Source organism: Carya illinoinensis, chromosome 11 (assembly GCF_018687715.1).
Source record: "Carya illinoinensis cultivar Pawnee chromosome 11, C.illinoinensisPawnee_v1, whole genome shotgun sequence".
Classification (NCBI taxonomy): domain Eukaryota; kingdom Viridiplantae; phylum Streptophyta; class Magnoliopsida; order Fagales; family Juglandaceae; genus Carya; species Carya illinoinensis.
Window position 1 is genome coordinate 33,802,821 of NC_056762.1, and position 17,273 is coordinate 33,820,093.

At 36.1% G+C, this 17,273-nt stretch overlaps 1 long non-coding RNA gene across 1 annotated transcript; it reads right to left on the reverse strand.

Moving 5' to 3' along the window:
- Positions 1–1,887: 1,887 nt before the first annotated feature.
- LOC122283012 lies at positions 1,888–15,473 on the reverse strand. Its single transcript, XR_006230514.1, has 3 exons — positions 14,855–15,473; positions 14,526–14,615; positions 1,888–2,189 (listed from the first exon to the last, which is right to left on the reverse strand). It is a non-coding gene; the product is annotated as an uncharacterized LOC122283012 (long non-coding RNA).
- Positions 15,474–17,273: the final 1,800 nt, after the last annotated feature.

Sequence of the window (17,273 nt, forward strand, 5' to 3'; positions counted from 1 at the left end):
AAAAACTTATAACAAATATTAATTTTATGCACGAAACTTAATTAACTATTTGAAAACTTATATTTGGATGCATTTTAATATTAATTATCTCTCCACAATTTCTTGATGTAGTATTAAACGATTAGTAAGTACAAGCTCATTTTAGATTTAGAGAGTGTTTTATTTCATTTCATCTTATCTTATCATTACAATTTTTTTAAAATTTAAAAAAATAATAATATTAAAAAATAATATTCTAGCATATTTATTCAACTTTTAACTTCTATCTAAAATCATCTCATCTGATTTCACTATCCAAACAAATCCTAAGTAAAAATTACGTAACTTATCAATATTTTGATGCCAAATCAAGGATGACAAAAGAAAGAAAATTTAACAAAAAACTTGCAAATTGTATTGCTCTCTATATTTTGTAGACTTTTAAATCGGGCACCTTTAAAATTGTAATGATAATTATTTTAATGATATACTAGATTACCTTTTAATGAGAGAATATTTAATTGATAAATTAGGTATATCGTAGAGTCAAGCTTCAATTCATGAGATTTATTCTAATAACATCTGAAATCTTTACTTATCTCAAAAAATTAAACTAATAAAAAAAAGATTTAACTATTTATATTATATTCTTAACTAAGTCATGATCTACAATTTGATCTCGAATAGATTCCCAGCGGCTTTAGGTGGAAATCTTGGTCCTATATATCAAATATTAGTGAAGACATTGTAACAGTATTTATAGGAACCATTACTTTTTTAGCTTCTTATAAAAAAGTTAAACTTATTTCAACTTAGTTTATACATTTTAACTTAAAAAGTTAAACTCATATTAACTTAAAAAAGTTAAATCCATTTAAATGGGATCTACAAAATATTATTATTCACAATTCAATTCATCACATTTTAATGAGACACACAAAATACTACTTATACATAGTTTTTAGAGATTTTCCTACAATTTTTTAGAAAGCATGCATATATACATAAGTACGTATACACTCGGCTAGAAGAAACCGAGTGGCAGCATTCGTGTGCGTGTGTCTATATGAGTTTTGTTATTCATTATCCACACATGCCACATATTATATTTTTTTTTTATTCTTAAACTAATTAAATTTTTCTACTCATCGTTCATATATCACATATTTGGTACACTACAAGAAAATACGTCTTTTCCAGCGCCATTAATAGTCGCAAATAACCCCAAAAAACGCTGGGAATAATAATTCGCAGCGTTTTTAGATACGCCGGATGTTAGTCGCATTTGTATACTCACTTATAAATTAAACTAGCGATAGACCAAAAACGCTGCAAATATTCTACTATTTGCAGCGTTTTGCTCACGCTGTAAATAATCAAAAAAACGCTGGTAATATCGGTCTTCCTCTGGCCATAAAACGCTGAGAAAAACATTCTGCAGCGTAACTTCAATGTTGCAAATAACACAAAATTCGCTGCAAATAAAGTGGATTATTTGCATCGCTATCAAGCAACGCTGCCACTATCAGTACATTATTAATAGCGTTTGAAAATTACGCTGCAAATAAGTTTATTAACAGCGCTAAAAAACGCTGTAAATGACAATTAGACCGCTGCAAATAAGTTTATTATTGCTAGCGTTTTAATATAACGTTGAGAATATCTTTTTTAGCAGCGTTTGTAACGCTGCAAAATCTAATAACAGGGTTAGACAACATATTAGTCCCAGCGGGATGTAAAACGCTGCAAATAATATTCCTAAGCCAGATTTTTTTCCCAGTGCCTCATTCAACGCCGAGAATGAGGTAGTTTTTACACATACCCGGTACGTAATTGTTACGTACTGTTTTGTACCTAATTCAATCCAACTCAGACCACAATCCAAGATACAAGAATATTTGCCTTTTAACAACCATAACATTTTCAATATAATAAAAATTCAGAAATCCAATACAACATTGTTACAATCTTTTAGTAATCAATACATTAGGACGGTGCATTAATGGAAGGGAATTTTAACTACTATGTTTCGGAGTCAAGCTAACAGGAAATACATGTGTAAATTTCAAGTTCTCTCCATAAATACAGCCCAATACAGCAGGTTTAGGTGTCCAAGGAAGAGCCGCTGGAACATCTACCAAAGCCCCCCATGTGAGACACCATAGGTTACGTAGCCCTTCAATGTTATCTTGTTGCAATCAAAGATCCAGCTGCAAATGTTAAGTAAATTAGTGATAAAAATGCTTCAGCTCTTTGGCATTCCCAGCCTCTGCATATGATCTACTTATCTGCATATAATATATATATATATTATATATATCAAACATAACATGAAATTCTACTTTGCATTTAAGACCAAAAATAAAAACATCCAGACTCTATATATATACACATTTCAAACTCATTAATAAAACGCCAAACAGATTGGGTTATGCTTGAACTGACAATAGTGCCTAGAGATGGAAGAATTTAATGCATGAGGTGATGGAGGATGGATTGACCAGGACATTGAGGTTTTTAAGCTGCTGCATACAGGTCATTTAAACTCGATTATTGAGTCTTCTCAGCAGCTTGTATACTAGAGATCAACAATTTCTACTACACCAAATGTGAAGATTACCTAATCACTGGCTGCATGGGCCTAATTTAGGTATCCTCATTCTCTTGTATGTCTTTTGTAGAATTTTGGTAGGTTTTACTATATGGCTGTAAAAGGGTAAAAATGTTAGATAAACTAACTTTTCTTGCCATGGAATGCTGAATCCCAACTCTTTTGATTTCTTTTTCTTGCACATGGTTATATTTAATGTTCCTTCAAGTGGTCTACCAAAGAAAATCCTGGAAGCTTAACACTTAATGGGCTACAATCTAGTGATAAAGAGAACACAGATAGAATATTCTTTAAGGCCTTCTGCTGCTCTTGTACCAGAGGTTCAAAACGTTGCAGAATTTCTAGTTCATTTAAAGAAAAAATGTCTAGCTCTCATTTCTTTCTCTCTGGATGAATTGCTGATTTGAGATCAAAGCAATTCATGTCAACTATATCTAGAATACTATATCATGTCCATCATGTCAACTATGAAAACCTCATTTATCAACAATATCTAGTTGTGTTTATCCTATCAAACACCATAATTAGTAACTGAGCGGAGAAGAAATACCATAAAAACACCCCATTTGATATGCCCAACTTCCTTTGGTTTCAGCATTATAAGCGTGGGTAAATAACCACCCCAATAAATTCCCCAATGACCTGAACTGTGAGAAAACACCAAGTTCACACCCCCATTAATCGACATCTACAAGAATCGACCTGAGATCAATGATTATTTGGGCTAGATCAGCAATCTTTTCTAGTATATTCATAACATACCATAGACCAATACATGAGGGTAATAACAAGTGTAGATGTTTGAGAAATGAAACTTTTCCTTTCCTTTCCATTACATGTAGCAACATGTGGTTTAACATTTTAAACTCAAATGATGTGGCCTGTTACTAATGATGTTATCATGGTGTTTTTTTATTTATCCTTCATTTATTCTTGTAACGTAGGTATCTTTTGGTAAAATCCGTTGCGCATATAAGTCCTATAAGCAAAAGTTAGGTTCTACACAATTCAGGCCATTGTGCTTCCATAATTTTCCCCAAATGTCTGAACAACATTCTAAGATAGGTGCATAAATGCAGTAATCACAATACTAACCCTATCAATTAACCTTTGAAGGGAAATACATTTTTGTGACATCACTTGAAATTATCGTATATCGAAAATCCATCATACTAGTGTTTGCCACACAATTATAATCACTGCCACCTAAAAGCTAAGGTCAGTCAGTTAAAATGAACTAGTCATCCAAATCTGTGCACGTGTTGGATGCATAATCAGTGGGTGGAAGAAGAGAGCAAGTGGAATGAAGACATCACCTGATATTCAGCTTCCTCTTTTGATGTAGTTTGCAGTTCAGGCATCCTCTATTTTGGCACTCATCACACAGGCCCACACCTTACCAATCTACTTTTCCAAGCATGCCAATCATAGTACAATATTGCAATATGTTTAAAGTCCCATTCAGACCTTTCCATGGTTGGTCAAATGCATATCCTGTACATGAGTTTGTCAAGCCCAACAGAAATATTACCATTAGTTTTTAAAGTCTTCAATGAGTAGTAAGTGAAAAGAAGATAGCATCTACAATATGTTTAAATTTATAAAGACTATGGTGGCTTAGAGGTTTACCTTTATGATATTACGACATTGCATAATCTCATGGTTTGTTGGTTGCCCAAACTGAGCATATGAAAATTTAAGGATATCTCACATGGCACAAAAAATAGTTTTACCCAACCCAGCTTGCTCCCACAAAACATATACTTATATCCTTCCATTGGATATATATATCCAATCAATATATAACACCATCGGCACAACAAAAAATGCACCCAAAAAGCCACAAAAAACCTTCCCTTGTCTTCTCACATGTCCCCACTCATTGAGTCTCTCGCTGAGACTCACTGAGCGGGGTCGGGTTAGCAGCAAAGAAAGCCCTCAATAAGCGGTCAGTTTCCGCTTGTCTCTCCAATAGAAGCTGCATGTTTGCCTTCATTGCCTCCATCTCACTCTTGGATGATTCAGCCTCCTTCTTATGTTTCTCAATCAAATCTAGGTACTCTTTCTCTCGTGCCAATGTGCGTTGTCTCGTAGACTCTGGGATTATCATCTCTCCCAATCCTCTTGCATAGCATGGTCTATGACCAAGTACTTCTCTGAAGACACCCGCTATCCTTTCGTCAGTTCGTTGCTCTGGTTCTAGAGTATCCAACTTCGAAACCATGTCCTTCTGAAATACAATATTATAAATCCATTAACTACAATGATGTGTAGTTAAGTTAGCATTTTTTTTGCACAATCAAAAAACAATAATAACAAGCAATTATGTTATTAAAATTCAGAAATTCTACGAATTTACTCACATATTTGTCTTCGGTGGCTGGTGTTAAAAAGTTATTTTTCTTCTTTGACCAGTGGGTATCCTTGAAGAAGTCTACCATATTCGCCGATTCAGCCCTCTATATAATGTGTGTGGAATGTGGCATGGTATAACACACAGTCAGGAAAGAGTCGTCGACATATTTCCACACCGGGATTGGTAGCTTAATCCCGGTATTTATTAGAATAACAAATAAATGCTATACGTTTCAATAGGGAGAAGATGCTTTGTCCCTATATGAAAATAATTTACTACAAAATAGAAAGAAAGCAAGTGTAATAGCCTAAACCGTTTACCTTCTCTTCAAGAATCCGCACAAAGGATTTGCGACCTGCTGTGTGGTTAATAATCAGCCTCTTCCTACTCTCCCGATTTTTAGTTGATAATTTCTGCCATGAAATAACCATTAAATTAAAACAATTTTCACACATATGTTGAGTAACATCCAATCAATGCCGTGATACATTAACTAACTGAACAAGTAGTTTGTATTGACCACCCTTGATGCATACCTTGAAGGCCTCGCTACCCCATCTACCACATAGCTTCACCCAAACAAGGGGGCTGACCAAAACTGTGCCGTTAGCCAATGCTTCGTCATGGCTGGCATATGATAAATATATCCTATGCAATTCATGGTGGAAAGCATTAAACCGCTTCCGAAGTTGTTTCGTTACAGTCAATCGATGGTTCTCCAATTCCCAATCAAGTTCAAAATCCCCCTGCATATATAATCAAATGTTAATGGTTTAATCAATTATACTACGACCACTTGAAACCTACCATCATTAAAGTGGAAAAGTCTTACCCGAACACGATCGATTAACTCATCCTTATGTGCTTGGGGTACATCGCTCCACCTTGCATAACTCATGTCACAATGATGTTTGACGATCCATGTTAATCGTGTTGTAAACATGTTGGCATTTGAGCAACATGGTGCTGTTTCTCCATTATTTATCTTCAACAGCACCTTTCCATGCTTCCGCAATTTTTCAAATTCAGTGCACTTAGCTGGGCCACGTCCACGTCTCCTCTGAGCCTGGTTTGGGACAGGCTCCATGGGAATGTCCTCACCTGTAAGTTCATAAATAACATCAAATGTTATTTATGGTTACATTATCTGATGTGGTATAAAACTGAGCATGTGGAGCAGGATAAAATATGTCATTACAATTAATAAAATTGGTTATGTGAGCATTACCGATCTGAACTCTTGCAGGCTCTGCCTCTATATCATGTGAGGTCACTTGAGCTGGCTCCGTGGGGACGTCCACACCTGTATAGCATAATAACAATAATGTCATACAGGTTCTGATGGAATTTACAAATATATTGTAACACCATTTTTGTGTAAATGGTTAAGAATATACATAAAAAAACAGCCAGCATATGTGGAATGTACCAATTTCAACTCTTGCAGGCTCTGCCTCTATATTTGGTGCGCTCACTCTGTTAGGCTCTGTTGGGGCATCCACACCTGTATCACATAATAGTGTTAATATGTAGTCAGGGTGAATTGGTTTAATCAATATATAGAACTGCATGATATGTATATTGAGAACTCATCAAAAAACATCATAAACATGTTAACTATACCGCTCTGAACTCTATTTGTCTCCGGCCTTATACTGGGTGAGGTGACTCTGTTAGGCTCTGCCTCCAGTGTTGTGGTCGCACATGGTGGCTCCCATGGATGGCTTGGGGGTTGGGTAGAGTCATCCGAGCTGGCCTCATCGACATTATCAGGACTATGATATGAACTAATTCGAGCACCTCGTGGTCGGCGGGCTCGGCATGAGTAGGGTGCCATTCTTCTACCACGGAATCCTCGGCCTCTGGGCCGACCTCGGCCACTATATCCCACTGGCGCACCTGCATTGATAAGGAGATATCATTTGTGTTAGGATCATAATTTACAAAAATCAATATAAAGCAAAAAAAGTGTTTGCATATCAACCTGAGCCGTTCATGCTCCTCGAGTGTGAATTCCTTGAGATGGGATTGCAATGGATTGTTTTAGAACACTATGCGCAGATGTGAACCCTTCTTCACCCGACCTGAGATCATAATTAAATTAGTCTCTCATCTCTAACACCATGAAAGTAGTTTACAAATATAAGTGCACACTCCAATTTGCATAATGCATTAAACTAATAAGAATTGTCGAGTATCGAAATACTGTGTATCTTTTGGTAAGATATGAGAATTCACCTACTAAGTTTATGTTGTCAGTTGGTTATTCTGAGTCAGACTCTTCCTCGGTGGATGGGTCATCATCATCTGAATATTCCCAATCACCATAAGCATCTCCAGAACCAGATGGAACCATAGCATCATCAATAAAATCTCCCAAAATTCTGCTATTACCACCCGACTCCATCTGGTCTCGTGGCTCAATAAGGGAAGGTTCTATATCAGTCCTACTAAGTGGAGTTGACACTGGACATGCATCACAATGCAAAAGTGGATAGTCATATGGGGACTCATTCTCTTGATAGGCATCATCGTCACTCGATTCGCCATCAATGCTTTCTAAAACCCTCTGCACTGGTGGAATATCATACACATTCCTATTATTGTACTTCTGCACAACATACCAATTCCCTTTCTCCCTTAGATCCCTAATGTAAAAACACTGGGAAGCCTGGCATGCCAACACATATGGTTCGTCTTTATACCAAGTCCTATTCATATTGAGACTAGTTAAATGATCGTCCACTCGTACCCCCCGTTTTTTGTCACCAACATCAAACCAATCACAACTGAACAAGTACACTCTACGACCCCCCATGTAGTGTAACTCCACAACATCATTGATAATACCATAAAAGTCTACATTATCAGTATCTTGGTCACCAGTTACCAACACCCCAGAATTTTGTGAACGTCGGCGAAGTTCACGAGACTTCGTATGGAACCGTTTACCATTTATAATACAAGCAGCATATGATGCAATCCACCGATCAGGTCCACAAGCTAACGCATACAAATCTGGGGACACATCAAGTGGATTGTTGCTACGCTGGTCCAGAACCTACATTCAATCGGGGTAATGAGTGAACGTGTAAGTTTCAATGACATCGACCACCAGCGTCGGGTATAACACGTGAATTAGTGTCTAAATCGAATTCTTAACTTACACGTTGCTTGAACCAAATGGGAAACTCAGTTTGTTGCGTGCGCTCTATAGAATTCGGGTTTGACACCTTGCATTTGTCGTAGTGTTCCCTACATTTGTAGAACACAAATAGGGAAACAGATTTAGTCAGTGACGTAAATTAAATGACAAATGGTAGTAGATTGTTTCGAGATAGCATGAAAGGAAGTAATTATTGCTTACTCTAAATAGGGTCCGATCTCAATACAGTTGTTTAGCACGTACCAAATGGCTGCAGCATGGAGTTTATCTTCTAATTGCACATTATTAGCTATACCCAAGGGACGAAGTTTCTGGTTGAAAATTTTGAACCCATCTATACTCTCCTCTTCAACACCATCAATGTTGCGATCTGGTCGATTAAACTTCGTCTCCACATCTTGGAGATAGATGGAGCAAAATGTCAAACACTCGATGTGAACCCAGGCTTCCGCTATTGATCCTTCTGGACGGGCTTTATTCTTAACATACCGCTTGAATTTCCCGAGAAACCTCTCAAACGGGTACATCCACCGATATTGAACTGGACCTCCGAGAATGGCCTCACGGGGTAAGTGTACAGCTAGGTGGACCATAACATCGAAAAAAGATGGAGGGAATATCATCTCCAATTTGCATAAAATGGTGACGATATCAAGTTGAAGCTTTGATAGACGATTCACATCTAGTGTTCGGGCACACAACTCTTTGAAGAAACTACTAAGTTCAGTCAAAGCCAACGCAATATCCCTCTTTAAGAACCCCCCCACAGCAATAGGAAGTAGTGTTTGCAACAAAATATGATGGTCATGGCTTTTGAGCCCAGAGATTTTGGAATCCCGTACAGATACACAATGAGTGATATTGGCAGCAAACCCATCTGGATATTTAACCTCAGCAAGCCACGCACAGAATTTATTCCTTTCATCTCCATGTAATGTGTATGCTGCATGTGGCATTGTAACACGCTCACCTTCACGTTTCAAATGTAATTCCTTTCTGAAACCCAAGATCTCTAGATCACGCCGTGAATTAGTGTTATCTTTTGTCTTGCCCGGAATGTTCATAAGAGTGCCCAAAATGTTCTCGGAAATATTCTTCTCAATATGCATAACATCTAAATTATGTCTAAGCCGCAAAGTTGACCAATAAGGTAGTTTGAAGAAGATGCTTTTCTTAGTCCAGTTCAACTCCTCTGCAGTGCGTTTCCTCTTCCTACAAGATTTTCCAAATTGAATATCTCCAAGCATTTGTAATTGAGTTAAAAGATCCGCTCCTTCAACCATTGTTGGGGGCATGCGAAGATCTTCTTTACCATTAAACAACCCTTTTCTCGTTCGCCAAATGTGATCTCTCGGTAAGAGACGTCGATGTCCCATGTAACAATGTTTCCTACCATACTTCAACCAGTTGGAATCTGTTTGTGCATTACAAGACGGACATGCCATCTTCCCTTTTGTTGACCACCCAGATAGATTTCCATAGGCGGGAAAGTCATTGATTGTCCACAATAAGGCAGCATGTAACATGAACATTTCCTTAGTAGATGCATCATATGTAGGTACCCCATGCTCCCAGAGTTCAAGTAACTCATCAATTAACGGTTGCAAATAAACATCAATATCATTTCCTGGTGATTTTGGACCAGGGATAATGAGGGATGTCATGAAGAACATGTCTTTCATGCATAACCACGGAGGTAAGTTATACGGGACAAGAATCACTGGCCAAATGCTATAAGGTTTAGCCAGATTGTTGAATGGATTAAATCCGTCGCTTGCCAAACCCAGCCTAACATTGCGAGCATCCCTAGCAAATCTGGGGTGAGCTTGATCAAATGTCTTCCAGGACTCTGAGTCAGCAGGATGTCTCATACTAGTGTCATCGGTGACCCGCTGCTCCTTATGCCATCTCATGTCACCTGCTATATTATCTGACACAAAGAGACGCTGCAATCTTGGCTTCAAAGGAAAATGCCTAAGCACTTTTTGAGGTATCACTCGTGACCCGTGTGTATTTGACATCCATCGCGAAGCCTTACAGATAGGGCACTCATTAAGATTAGCATTTTCCTTCCAAAATAAGATGCAGTCATTAGGGCATGCATGAATTTTGTGGTACGTGAATCCCAAACCTCGCTCCAAAGTCCTGGCCTCCTCATATGAATGTGGCAATTCAGCATTAGGAAAGGCTGACCGCAAAAGGCTTAGGAGCATATCAAAAGACTTGATTGACCACCCACCAAGTGTTTTAATGTGTAACAACTTCACAACGAAAGAGAGCTTTGAGAATTTTGTGCAGCCATCAAAAAGAGGACGTCGGGCATCCTCTAATAGTTGGTCAAAAGTTGGGGTTGGGGAGGACTGTGGTATTGCTGAGTGAGTTGGTGATGTAGTGTTGTCATCAGGAGCATCTCCGCATGTGGCTGCTCGTAGGTCATCAAACATACGGTCCATGTCATCAATGTAGCCGTCTCCACTTTCAACTTCGGGATCGTCATCATCGTCAATGATGGGGAGAGTTTCCTCCTCCCCATGAAATATCCACTGGGTGTAGTTTGGATCTATCCCTTTTATGAACAAGTGAGACTCCACCTCAAATATAGGCAAGAAGAGATTATTACAGCATATACGGCACGGACACCGAATGCGATCACTTCCCATGGAATGGGTTCGTGCCATTGTTAAGAAATTTTTAACCCCTTCAGCGTAAACAGGTGATAGAAGTCTATCACCTTCACTCATCCAACTTTTGTCCATCTAATAAAAAGAAGAAGGCATGAGTGGTTTTGATATGAAGTCATAATAATAAAAGCGGTAGGTTCTAGAACAAACTAGCATGTGGAGCATGATACAAGTAGGGGGAAATTGCTAGTTGAACACACACAATGATATACATGTTAATCTTACAAAATTTAAACTTATGTTTAAATTAAGAAGTAGTATCATGGGTTGGAGGTGATAATAAACATTATCCATAATAAACATAATAAGAGAAATCTTCCAAGTGTATTATTAATTATAATACACTTGAAAGGTAAATTATAAAAAAAAAAGAGGTAGACACAATATCAAGTCGACAACAAAAGCATAGAACAAGATATGTGGTGTATTCATAACAAGGGTACTATTTTGTTATACTGTTCATTTCAGGCCATGGTAGGCGTTTGGACACCAACAGTATCATATATATGAAGAATCGGATTTTAAGTGCACAAGAAATTACATGATGACTTGCAAACTTTATGATAGGCTAATAAGAATAACCCCAGAATTTTGATTCATGGTAGTAGTGTCACATTTTGAATATTTTCATGGATATTTGAAGAAGGGAGGTTTAATATATAGTTTTAGGGGGTCACAAATCTGTACATTATTATAAAAAAGAATATGATATGCTTGGAATTTAAACTGGATAAAACTCATCAATGTTAAGTAAATAATAAGCGTCATACATTATTCATGGATGTTTCAGTTTTAAAAGTTGGAATTAAAACTGAAACATTGAGACTATTCCCTTAGTCATATGTTATGACTCAAGAATGTAATATGTAGTCATGGTGTTTGTTGTATGCAATATCTAGAACTATGATAAAAACAATCGATTGTAACGCTGTGTGGAATGTTGAAACTGGACTTTGAAAATGACAAAGAAGAACACAAGGGGCTGAAAGTAGTTTCCAGCCTTATAGGGCAACACAATCTGTAAATGATTTTTGGCATGGAGATCATGGTTTCTGATATTGAAGAGGATATCTATTCACTTTTTGTCGTGCCAGTGTATTTGCATATATTAATCAGTTCCAGATTAATTGCATTGGAATCAGGTGAAGTATAACTCTATTTACTACTAGTGTTTTTCCAGCAATGATCTGCTCTCAATTATCGCTATCAGGCCTATCCCAAACTAGCATTGTGTTAATCTTGAAAAAACACATAATTAATCACTTTCTACCCATAACTTATACAATTATGCTCTTATTAATTTTACCCCAAATGGTAAGGATCACTTATAAGCAGTACAACATCAGTAATATAGTGATGGGGATACACACAAAAAAAAAATAGCCTCATGGTACTATTATGCCATGATGAGCAAGACAGTATACCAACACAGTCCATATACAAAAAAGCAGAGCTGTATCCCAATAGAAAGTCATATCATTTACTAAATACTACAACTGAAAACAGAGCAGTATATATACACACAAAGAGGCCTACATGAGGCTAGTTCATTTCATCCAAGATGAGCAACACATTTGGGAAAAACGAGAAGCAAAAAAATAATCAAATATGAGCAGAAAACTGAGCGAATTACCAAGCACAGTAGATGACATCAATGATTATTAAATGGAAGAAGACACAATTACATGGAAGAAGATACTTCTTTAACAGTACATATCTATCAATGAGAGAATATATTGATAGATTCATATTTATCCCAGATTATAAGTTAGGTTCATCTTAATTATGCATATCTGATTAATAATGCATTGGAAACACGACACTACTGAGATGGAGATCATAGGGCAGGCTAGCTGTGGAATCAGGTTAACAGGAAAAGCAAGCAGCATGGTGGAAATTAATCCATCATGCAGTAATTATATTGCAATATGTTTAAAGTATTCCAACAGACAAATCCAAAAAATAAATGCCGACTTCCAACAGTAATAGCATTAAAAATGTTAGTTTGCATTTTTAACTTTTATAACACGAAGACATCATAGCTTAGCACGCTAGCTAGATTAATTAGGAAAATTAGAAAAATGGAAGTACTAGACTTTTATCTGTGATTTTAATACTTTTGAAGGATAATCTAGCCAAAACTATTATTTACTAAGAATAATAGTGCCAGAAAGTACTACACCACTATATATAAATATATATATATATATATATATATGAATATATATATATATATATGAATATCTCACAATAATCTCACCTTGGCTGATATGTCAGCATCCGCTTGGATTTTTAAAACAAGGATTAATTAATCATTTGAAAGCTATTAAACAGCATTAAGCAATTAATGAATATGATAATGGTGGGATAATATATATTATAGTTTATAGCATTTTGTTTATATAAAGTTAATTAGGTTATCAATTTAAGAATAGCTAATGTCTGACTTAATTGGATAAATGACTAATATAGCTTAAAATTAAAGTACATAGGCCTAACGAGGTATAGTGCACTAACGAGCTTAAAGAACATGGTGCACTATATATATATATATATAGTGCACCATGTCCCGTGTCAACGGGCAGAAGAGTTCACATAATGAATACTGACTGCAAAATATTAGACATGAGGCAACAATATGTTCCACTTGGATGATTCAGCAATTAAGAAATTGACAGTACCATGAGTGATAAAAATCACGATCTTTAATTAATTCTTTCGTTGGTAGGTTTATATATTTTGCTAATTATGTTCTTTAAGCACAGATTTTTTGCAAGTACTCGATGTATAGTCCATTTTATCTAGTCTCTGTTTGTTTTTTTTTTTTTTTTTTTTTTTCTGAAGGCCAAACCTGTATGTTGTATTCATGTATTGACTGAATTACACAGTTTATCAAAGTTTACACATTTAAGAATCTCCTGAGGATAATCCTCCATCCAAACTCTCTGCTGTAGCCTATCTAGTCTCTTTTGAACCTATTAAATATATTTACCATGATATATATTTAAATATCATATATACACTACATATATATATGATCTAGCTCCCCCATGCACTGCCTAAAAGATAAATCATGCAATACTGGGCTTATAATCTTGGCCCTATATATTTTTCCACCAAACTAGCAGAGGTTTAATCAACTTACTGAACATAACACAATGAGATTAATTCAAACAAGTGATCAACTTAAGCGACAAAGGCGCTTTCGTCGCAGCTACTCGGTCGATAATGGTACGTACTGAACTTATCTACAGAAGATGATCATGACAGATAGTTAGAAATCCATTCTCATTATATGTGTTTGTAGATATATGTATATATCTACAAACACATATATAATAATAGTGATACTTGATGGTTAATTAATATTTACATCACATTTAAATGGAGATGAGATTTTTGTTAGTATCTTAATGGAGTTGTCAATCAAAAAATCCTTCAAGTGGTCAAGCAGGAAACCAACAACTCTTTGGTTGATAATTATGAAAACCAAATCTCATAAGTCGATACATATGAAAATCACGTGTAGATAATAATTAAAGCAAATCATTGATTTGATATTCAAGCTAACATACCAAAAAAAAAAAGCATAACAACTCTAAATCAGTTTTTCATTACTTCCATTATAGTCAAGTTCTATTTACAGCATTGCTTGTATGAATCATGGACGAAACTGTAAATACTTGACCTAAACGTTGGGAATAAAATGGGGAAAAAAGCAGAGGAAATTACCAGCTAATTTTTCATAGACCAACCGAGTGGAGGAAATGAAGGGGAAGAGGCTTCTACCAATAACCCTTTGCCACCAAGAAAAGGATCGTGCTGCAACAATAACAGAGGGGATTAGTATATACGTGTAAAGGAGGATTTTGAGCTTCAATCTCAGCATAATGCGTCAAACACATGGGCTGGTGTTTTCATTCCTAAGAGGAAAACCCAGAAATTCCTTCCGCATGCACCAAATGGGTGGAGGCAGCGAGTCATTGTGATATATAATCGGTCGAGGAACACAAAAACTATTAAGAAGTGATAGACCAAATTAGAGGGACAAGAAAACATACCTTCACAATGACCACTATGAGCTGAAAATCAGCATCGGTCGACGCTGCAAATTGAACCCAAATCCGCGGTGAACAGCCTAATAACAGGGCACCAAAACCTAATGCTCAGCGAAGGGGGCTCTATAGTCGGAATTGATAGACCAAAAACAGAGGAATTTACACGAACTAGGGGGGAAGGGGGTGGGAAAATAGGACTCCGAAAACTGAAAGAGAGCCCCGTGAACGTGTGTGCCTTGTGAATCCTTCTAGCTTCAAGTTCGGTTCCCCCCAAACCAGTTGGTCGAACTCGCAATTTGCAGGTGGAGGTAGGGCAAATAGGTTTTGCAGATGGATGCTTGCGGTTAGGGAGTTCTCTGAACACGAGGGAAGAAAGGTACTGTGGTCTGCGAAATGTTGGGGCGGGGGGTGGGGGGAAATTAAAACATTTTTACTACTTTGGCGCCCAGCTTCATCCCGACGTAGGTCCCAGTGCCGTAACAAGTCCATTTTTATTTACAGCGCCACTAATTGCCGCTATTACTCAAAAACTCGCTGTAACAAATAATTTCAATACACTCCTCCCGGCCAGGTAACAAATGTGTTAACACATTTGTAGCGATGTGAAAAACGCTGCAAATAATCACAATTTGCAGCGTGTTTATTTGTAGCAGTTCAAAAAATGCTGGGTTAAGTATATTTTCTTGTAGTGGTAAGAGAAAAAAAAGAGTATGGTATGTGATGTCTACTCATCATCCCAGCCACACACCACACTTTTTACTTTTCAAATTTTTTTTAAAACTTTTTTTAGTTTTATTCTCTTAAACTAAATGAATTCTTTTACTCGTCATCTGTATACTACACATTTAATAAGAGAAAATATGTGTATGGTGTGTGGAATGATAAATAGAATTTTTGTGTATATATATATATTATAAATAATAAAATTTAATATTTTCACATATCACACACCACATATCTTTTAATTTTCTTTTTCTTTTTCTCATAATAAGTTTACAATATATATAGATGATAAGTAAAACAACTCAATTAGTTTAATAAGAATAAAATAAAATAAAAATGAATAAAAATTTATATAGTGTGTGGTGTTGGATAATGAGTAGTATATATAATCCATATATTATATGTCAACTATTCAATATGTCTCTCTCTCTGAGTCTTTCTCTCAAGACTAGATGTGGCAATATATGACACAATTCATTAACCCAACACGACACAATAATAGCTAGTTTTGGTCAAAACGGGTTGACTGTTAAGACACGATTGTTTAACGGGTCAACTCGTTTTGATATGTTATAATCGGTTATGACTCGTTAAGAAAGTTAAAATTACAATTATATCCTTATACCTAAAAGTAACATTTATATTGTGATTTTAATATTTATATAAAATTATACTAAATTTAACCAAATCAAACCAGTTAATTTCGAGTCTATTCAATCCATTTATATAAACGAGTTAATACGACATGACTCATTATATTAATGGGTCGTATTAGAGTTTGATATTTTGACATGATAAGTTTAACGGATTGGATTTAAATCTATCCATATGATATAATATACGTGCCTTGACATGATATGAACATAACCCATTAATACAATTTGACACCCCTACTCAAGATACCTTGGCCAACCTAGGATTCGCAGGTCAAAAATGCCAGTTACCCTACATGGAAGATAGAAACTCTAGGTCTTTTCTAATTCCACGTGCTCATATTCTAGTGGTCGGGGGAAAAGACATATGTAGATGAGCAAATCCTTGGAAATAGAACTGATATCCTAAAACTACACAATTAATACTTTATAGTCTCACCGTTCTTATGAAATGCAGATTTTTGGGCCACCATATAGGCCACTATATGTGCCACTTCACTTTCGAAGCTGCTGACTTTGTTTGTTTGGCATCCATACGCAAACAATTCCAATAAGATCATGGATCCTTCTACTTTTTCTTTTTGAGGATTATTGCTTGCTTGCTTCCTTCGGATTTGATGGGATGGCTTCCCTCCACCATTCCTCTCATCAGTAGACTTTGCTTGCTTTTCATTTCTCACTTTCAATAATAGAAAATGAAGAGACGTCCATCACCAAAAACTTTTTGCAGAAATTGGTTTGTTGTCTCTCAGCCTCACAAAATTTAACCAAAAAAAAAAACTTTTATATACATTATTCATTATCATGATGACTCAAGAGTAAGTAATACTACTCATCATTTTAATTTTTATCATCTTCTCATCATTTCATGATGTGGTACTAGTTGATTAGAAATTATTTATTATATTTCACTTGTTAATCTATCATCTAATATCACATAATGAGATAATGATAAAAAATAAGATGATAAATAGATTTTTTCTATCATCAATACCTATATATATGGTGTCTCCACTAGGGGTGTCCAGATCGAATCAAACTTTTTT